Below are 9240 nucleotides of genomic sequence, written 5' to 3' on the forward strand. Positions count from 1 at the left end.
TAGTATATTCATTACATTAGTGGTATGCATTTAAAAAACACTGATTGCTTTTTACTTTGATCAGACAACATTTCTCTGGGAATCTAAAAATTCAGTGTGAATTATAATTATTAGGAAGGCACCAAGAAAAATTTTTAGTTTTAACCAAATTTGAAATCAATGAAACATAATTACACAGAATATCATACTTCACAAAGGATCAGCCTGAACTAAAATTTTATCTGGGTGTTACCTGTGCACACATGACAGGACAAACTACAAACCAGAATACACCCAGGGAAGCATGAAATGTAAACTCAAGTAAAAGGAAAATAGAACCTTATGAAATCTCACAGTAAGTAGATATTCTACAGATATGGTCCTAACCTGACAGGGGATTCTTTGCAATTTTATAGCAGATAGAAAGAGCCAGCTTGGAGAAATTTAATTAGAGGATATACCAAATAGGACAACTTCAGAAACACTTTTTTTAAAACAAATATTTTATTAATTTTAGTGAACATTTACAGAGATTTTGGATTTTCATTAATTCATTGTACTTTTTTCTTTACCTCCTACCCAACTTCACCTCTCTCTTTGAAAAGCAAAAGAAACACTTCTAAAAAACAAACAAGAATGCAAACTAAAAAACAAAAGGAAGATATCTTTTAGAAATACACAGATCAAAAAAATAAATCTTTAATCTAAATTGTCTTTCAATCTTTAAGCACATTATCAGAAAGGACCTGACAAAGGTCATCTCATTTGGAAAAGCAAAGAAAAGAAACCTCTTCAGTAAGAAGGGTTGATTCATTGACTGCAGTAATGAGGTTAAGCATTGCAGATTGTGAGGATTATGCAGCATCAGCAAGATTTTAATCTCATTACATAGAGTCACCATTATTCAGTTTTTGGATGATCTTCAGCAGCATTTTGGTTGCATGTGCTACTCATGATACAGGTCAATAATTTCCACATTCTGTTGGATCATTCTTCCTGGGAATGGGAACAAATATGGATCTCTTCCAGTCAGTTGGCCAGGTAGCTGTCTTCCAGATTTTCTGGGACAGACTAATGAGGATATCCAGGGCTGCATTTGTTATTTGGAACATGCCAATTGGTATCCTATAGATTCCTGGGCCCTTATTTTTTGACAATGCCTTCAATGGAGTTGAACTTCAAAAAGTTCAAAGTCTCCCCAGACGTTCAAACTGGTTTTAAAACAGGCCATGGCATTAGGGATATTATTCCTGTTGTCAGATTGATCTTGGCTGAAAGCAGAGGACATCAGAAGAATGTCTACTTGGGTTTTATTGGCTAAACAAAAATATTTAACTGCATGGATCATAACAATTATGGTTAACCTTGAGAAGAATGGAAATTCAAAAACAATTGTGTTTCTATGAGTCAGATCATCATATGATCTACTATGCTGGAGATGAAAAGGTAAGGAAAAATGGAGTTGTTTTCATAGTTAAAAGAGTCATTTCTAGATCCATCTTGAAATACAATATTGTGAGTGGCAAGATAATATACAAATGCATACAAGGAAGTCCAGCGAATAACCACTATCATTCAGATATGTACACCAACAACCAGATCCAAAGAAGAGGAAATAGAAGATTTTTACCAACTTTTCCAGTCAGAGATAGGTTGAACATGTAACCAAGATGCATTAGTAATAATGTGTGACTGGAATGCAAAAGTTTGGGACAAAGAAGAAGAATAAGTAGTTGGGAAACATGGCCTTGGTGACAGGAATGAAGCTGGAGAGAGAGAATCATAGAATTTTGCATAATAAACAATTTATTCATTGCAAATACATTTTATAAGAAACGTAAATAGAGGTTATATACATGGATTTCACCTGATGGTATGCATTGGAATCAGATTGATTACATCTGCGGAAAGAACTGGTGGAGAAGCTAAATATCAGCTGTGAAAACTAGACCAGGAGCTGATTGTGGAATAGACCACCAACTATTCATATGCAAGTTCAAGCTGAAGCTAAAGAAAATCAAATCAAATCCATGGGAACCAAAACATAACCTTGAATCTATCTCACCTGAGTTTCAAAACCATCTCAGGAACAGGTTTAAGGCCTTGAACATTAATGAGTGAAGGCCAGATGAGTTATGGGAGGATATCAAGAATATCATCCAGGAAGATTGCAAAAAGTCATCACAAAAATAGAGGAGGAAGAAAAGACCAAAATGAATGTCAGAAGAGACTCTGAATATTATACTAAAGTACCAAGAAGTTAAAGCAGAGGGAAGAAATTAAGATATTAAGAAGCTGAACATAAGATTTCAAAGGGTAGCGTGGGAAGACAAATTAAAGTATTATAATGAAATGTGCATAGAAGTTGGAGTCAGAAAATCACAGGAGCTGAACTTGCTCAGCATTTCTGAAGCTCAAGGAACTGAAGAACAAATTCAAGCCTTGAATGACTATACTTAAGGATGCTTTGGACAAAATAGTAAATGATCCATAAAGTATTAAAAGAAGCTGAAAAGAGTATACAGAGTCACTGTACCAAAAGGAATTGGCAGACACAGAAAAATTTCATGATACAATATATGAGTAAGGCTTGTGGTAATGAAAGAGGAAGTTCAAGCTGCTTTGAAAGAATTGGCAAAAATAAAGCCCTGGGAATTGATGGTATACCAATTGACATATTTCAACAAATAGATGCTGCCCTAGATGTGTTCGCTAAGTTGTGCTAAGAAATCTGGAGGACAATCACTTGGCCAACTGACTGGAAGAGATCTATGTTTGTTTCCCTTCCAAAGAAAGGTGATCCAACAGTGTGCAAATTATCAAACAATGTCATTAGTTTCACATGTAAGCCAAAATTCTGCTGAAGATTGACCAAAACGACTGGAACAGCAAATCAATAGAGAATTGTCGGAAGTGCAGGTAGGCCTAAAAGGGGTCTTAGTACCAGGGATAGTACAGCTAACGTTAGATAGAACTTACCTGAAAGCAAGCAATACCAGAGGAATGTCTATCTGTGTTTCATTGATTATGCAAAAACGTTCAACTGTGTAGATCACAACAAATTGTGGCTGACCCTGAGAATAATGGGAATCTCAGAACACTTGGTCATGCTAATGCAAAACCTATACATGGACCAGGAGGCAGTTGTCAGAACCTAACAAGGGAACACTGCATGGGTCAAAATTGCAAAGGGTGTGTTCCAGGGATGTGTCCTATCTCCATACCTTTTCAATGTATATGCAGAACAGATCATCCAGGAGGTTGGGCTCTATGAGGAGAAATGTGGCATCAGGATTGGAAGAAGACTCATGAATAATCTACATTATGCAGATGACACAACCCTGCTTGCTGACATTGAGGAGGACCCGAAGCACTTGTTGCAGAAGGTCAAGGACTGCAGCCTTACATATGGATTGAAGTTCAATGTTTAGGAAAAAAAAAAAAAGATTCTCACCACTAGGCCAATTGGCAGAATCATGATAGATGGTGAAGAGATTACGATGGCTCCAGTAGCCAGGAAATTAAAAGACGTATTGTGATGGGAAAATCTATTGTTAGAGACCACTACAGAGTACTGAAGGGTAACAGTGTCACTCTGAAGACTAAGGTGTGCCTGATATAGGCCATGGTCTTTTCAATCACTTGTTATGTATCAGAGAGCTGGACAATGACTAGGGATGATAGAAGTCGAATTGATGCCTTTGAGCTGTGGTGTTAGAGAAGAGTATTGAATACCATGGACTGCTAAGAGAACAAACAAGTTTGTCCTGGAGAGAGTTAAACCAGGCTGCTTTTTGGAGGCAAGGATAGTGAAGCTTTGTCTGGCCTACTTTGGACATGTCACAAGGAGGGATCAGTCTTGGGAGAGGGACATCATGCTTGGGAGTTTGGAAGGACGTGCAAGAGAGGAAGATCCTAGATGAGATGGATTGATTCAGTGATGTTTAGTGCAGGTAGGTGTGTAAGAGACAGTGAGATTGATTGGCACAGGATAGGGCCACTATGATTCTCAATCAACTCGACGGCACATAAAACAACATACCTAGACCAAGAAGTTGTGGTTCAAACAGAGCAGGGGAACAATGAATGGTTTAAAATTGGGAAAGATACGTGTCAGGGCTATATCCTCTCTCCATACAAATTCAAACTGTATGCTTAGCAAATCATCTGAGAAACTGGACTATATGGAGAAGAGTATAGCATCAGGATTGGAGGAAGACACATGACCAAACTGTGTTATGCAGTGATACAAACATGCTTGCTGAGTGAGGAGAGCTTGAAGTTCTTGCTGCAGAAGTTCAATAATTAAAACTTTCAATGTAAATTATACCACAGTATCAAGAAAACAAAAATTCTCAACATTGTACCACTCGACAGCATCGTGATAGATGGAGAAAAGATTGAAATCAACATTTTCATTTTGCTTTTATCCACACTCAACACCCTTGGTACCAGTATTCAGGAGGTCAGGAAATGTATAATATTGGACAGTGTGCTTTCAGGTGTCTCTCCAAAGTCCTGAAGAGCAATAGCAATCTAAAGACTAATGTGAAAGGAAAAAAAGACTAATGTGCACCTGACTGAGGTCACAGCCTTTCCAACCACCTTGTGATGCATCTGAAATCTAGTCAATGAATAAGGATGACAAAAGAAGAATTGATATATTTGAGTTGTGGTGTTGGAGAAAAGTGCTGAATATGCAATGGACTATGAAAAGAACAAGCGTATGTGTTGGAGAAAAAGCAAACAGAATGTTCCTTAGATGCAAAACGATGAAACTTCACCTCACATATTTTGGATGTTCTAGGTGTAATAGCTCTGGTTTGTGCATTGCTGTACAGAGGTAACTCATGGTGGTTGTGATGCTAAACACTGTGACACTGATGTGTCAAATGCAATAATGATTATCCATTGTGGACAGTGTTTGGTGGAGCTCACCAATTAAAACAAGCTTGGAAGCAAAAGTGACATCCGCTTCCTAATTAGCTTGCCTCTGGAAGCCCTATGAACTTGGATAAACGATGAAAATTATACAAGTGTTCAGATCGCTCATTCATAGGGTCACTATGAGTTGCTTATGACTCAACGGCAATTAACAACAACAACAGAAGAGGCTATTCCTTGGGGAAGAAAACATTATACTTGGAAAAGTAGAGGGTCAGCAAAGGAGAGGAAGATCTTCAATGGGATGGTTTGATGCTGTATCTGTGGCAATAGACTCAAATGTGTCAGAGAGGGTAAGGATAGTGCAGGGTAGGCTAGAGTTCAAATCTATTGCTTATTGGTTTGCTATGAGTTGTACTCAACTCGACAACATTTAACAACAGCAGTGGTAGTTGGAATTGACCTGACAGCACCTAACCACAAAATCAACAACCTAAATTACAAAGAGAAGAAAAGAACATGGCATGCATTTTGTTTATACTCTTCCCATCTCTAAGGATGGTACAGGATAGAGTAAAATTTCCATCTGTTGTTCCTAAGATCACCATGAGTTACAGTTGACTCACCTACACTTTACAACACCTCTAAGGAGCCCTGATGGTACAACAGTTAAGGACTTGGCTGCTAACCAAAATATCAATAACTCAAATCAACTGAGCAGTTCTGTTAAAGAAAGATCTAGTGTTTTGCCCCTGTAAAGAGTTGTTGTTTGTTGTTACATACAATCATGTCAGAACTTGAGTTGAACCTCTAGTAGATTTTCAGAGACAGTTAGTCACATGGGAGGAGTTTTCCAAGCTTTCTCCCACTGAGCATCTGGCAGATTCAAGCTGCTTGCCTTTGGGTTGGCAGTACAAATACTTACCCACTGGGCCACCAGAAAGAGTACAGCCTAGAAAAGCCATGAGGCTGTTCTGCTCCATCACGTGAGGTTGCTATGAGCCAGAATCAAATCAATGGCATCTAAAGATCATTCTGTCAATGTTGAGAAATAAAATATGAGAATCCCAGTAAGCTGATAGCGTAGAACTACTTCCTTCTTCCGAAATAACATTATTTCATGGAATTCCGTTCTTTATAAAATGTATACAGTGACTGTTCAGGAGTAGAACTCTCATCTTCCCTATGGAAGAGCTGAAGAACAACATGATTATCACTATGCATCTGCTAATAGAAACTTGAGTGTTACTAGAATACAATAAGGAGCATGAAACTTTCCCCTTTCCTGTGTGGAAAAAATCTATATGAACTTTATGTAAACTAGTATAAAATAAAATTAAGGGGAAAAAAATAAGGAGCATGGAAATCTATTTTAGAAATCAGCCAGAGAAAATTATGAGTCACAATGGTTAGATTATTGGAGTGACAAAGAATTCCATTCTATTGTTCATGGACTTATATGTAGGGAATCATCTCCATAGCAGCTCTTTGTGGAATTTTCCCCAAACAATATATTATCATATTGGTGTACAACACTTGCTAAAATGTCTAAGCTAAATGAGTTTATAATTCTGATAAAGGCATAGTTTACCTTCAGAGTACAAATAGCACTGGCTATGTTAAGAAACTTTTGTTGGGATTTTATTTAAGAAAATAAGAACAACTTCATGCCTTCAAGCCAGCTGAAAGCTCACCTTGAAAAACTAAGAAGAGTAAGGAAAATGATCAAGCAGACAGGCCTCCACAAGTGGCAGCCTTTCTGAGCCAAATTTCAGTGACAGCCAAAAAGACTAGGCTATTTCCAAAAAACTAACTCGAGAATTAATGGTGATTTATTACTCTGGGACCTGACATTAATTAAAGCAAATTTAGCAGTATCCTTATCACTTCAAGCTGATGTTATTGCAGTTGGCTGGAAAGAGAATACAAATTACTCAGGCAAGGGCCGCCAGTCGATCATGTCTCCTGAAATGTCTTTCTATCCCAGAGAGAGGTTTCTGGAACTCCAGATCCCCAAATTAAATTACGTTAAAGGGACCCTAGCCTGACTGTCCTCTTAATCTTGGCAATCTTTTCTTCTTCCAAATAAACATAGCTCTTTTTAAAGCTCCCCAGGATAATGTATGATGAAAAGAGACACGGCCAGGAAAAGAATTTGAGGAAGAAAGTGTATTTGGCTTATAAATCTTGTGGCTCAATGTACAAAGCACCACAGATGTGATATGATAAGTACTGAATGATAACTAAAGACACACATTTAAGTAACTGACATTTGAGTAACACTTTAAAGGAAGATGATGACCCAGTAAGCATTGTGCTCACTTTGCAGGAAAGAGAAACATCAATCCTTATTGGCAACTCCAGGCTGTTTAAATAGTCCACAATGCAAAATTGAAAATTGAAGAGAATATGAAACTCATTTCTATACTCTTACAATTATATTTTAAATATTCTGGTTCTCAATAAACAACAACAACAAAAAAGAAAAAACAACTGAGCACTCAAACTATGCTCTTTTTTCTTTTTTTCCCAAAGTTCTCCAAATTAATCATTCAAGTAATATCAAATTCCACCGACTGTCCCACCAGATGCTAACACTGACATGACTCCATGTCATCTAGAAGGCCCCATGATTACTGATAACAACAGCACTTAGATTTCTACACAGTTTCCGAGTCAAGAACATTGAGCTTCTGCTGTGCCTCCCACTGTGGAATGATAAAACATATTGGATCTTAGGAGGTAGGTAGAAGAAATTACACTTTCTTCCTCAAATTCCTTTACTAAGCGTATCTCTTTTTATCATACGTTTATCCTCTGGAGCTTTTAAAAAGAAGAGCTAAGTTTATTTTGGAGAAGAATAGATTGCTGAGACTGAAAGGAGAGTCAGGACAGGGTCCCTCTACCATAATTTGGAGACCTAGAGTTTCAGAAACCTCTCTTTGAGATAGAAAGACATTTCAGCAGGTAGACACTAGTATTACAGCACGATTTAAAATAGCTAACCCAAAACACAAACAGCTATTTGTCCTGGAAAGGGTTAAACCAGGTGGCTCCTTGGAGGCAAGGATTCTGAGGCTCTGTCTTGTGAGGAGAGACCAGTCCTTAGAGAGGGACATCATGTTTGGGAGGGTGGAGGGACGGCGCAGGAGAGGAAGGCCCTCTATCAGGTGGATTGATTCAGTGACTGGGATAATTGGGATGGGAGTGTCAGAGACAGTGCGATTGGCACAGGACAGAGCGGAGTTTAGGGCTGTTGTACATAGGGTCGCTATGAGTTGCAGGTGACTCGATGGCACATAACAACAACAACAACAACATGACAAAGAGAATGAAAGCAACTACCATGAAATCCGTTCTAATTTACGGTGTTCTAGTGTGTAATGGTAAACCTGTGATGCACAGGGTCTTCAATGGCTAATTTTTTAGAGGTAGATCACCAGGTCTTTCCTGTGAATTACTTCCAGGCTACCTTGGTTTCAGTCTTTCAGTTAGCAACCAATTATTCGTACCACGCAAATACTTTGTGTACCATTACACAAAGATATGAAGCTAGCATTTAAATCCAGGTATATTAGTTATTATTTTTTGCTGCATAAAGGGACTCAGATAGCATAGTCTGTAGGAAGTTATAATGCTAACCCAAAGGTTGAACCTCTCTGGAAGTTCAAATCCACTAGCAATTACTTGGGAGAAATAAAGGCAATCTCCTCTCATGCGGGGAAACTCAATGGAAGTGTTTCCTATTAATTGGTTTCTGGTTAACAGCAATGAGTGAGTTAGTGGCTTACCATAATATTATATCACAGTTTCTGTGGGTCAGGTCTCCACATGCCTGAGAAGAGCCCTCTGGGCCTGGATTTTTCACAAGAATGAAATTGCAGTCATTTTATGGTTTGATTGAGTCAGAAGTCATTTCCAAGCTTGCAAGGTTGGAGTTAGATGTCATTTCGAAGCTTCCAAGGTTTGTGGGGGATGAAGACGGGGGAAATTCAACATGAGAGTGTGTTTTTGAGATTATTGTTGTGAAAATGGCACATTATCCCACTAGGACCTCCAACAAAATCTACATAAAATCTTCCAGGACTGGAAGCCTGAGCATGAGTGGGGAAAGCATTGATCTGTTGAATTAAATTCTCCTTTGATAAAGCATTCAGTTCAAATGCTTTTTGTTCAAATGCATTTTTGCAACAACCCTTAGAACAAGAGGATCCCTAGAGCAGAAATAAATGTCATGTTTCTGTTAGTGATTTGGAGTGTGTACAAGACGTGACTGGAGCTGAAGGAGGGGCAACTACTGCATGTGCTACCAACTGCATTACCTCTGTCACATCCAAGCCACTGACTTGGTCTTGCTGTTGAGTTGATTCTGGCTCA

Source organism: Elephantulus edwardii, unplaced genomic scaffold, assembly GCF_000299155.1.
Source record: "Elephantulus edwardii isolate Elephantulus edwardi_28Jun2011 unplaced genomic scaffold, EleEdw1.0 scaffold00081, whole genome shotgun sequence".
Lineage (NCBI taxonomy): Eukaryota > Metazoa > Chordata > Mammalia > Macroscelidea > Macroscelididae > Elephantulus > Elephantulus edwardii.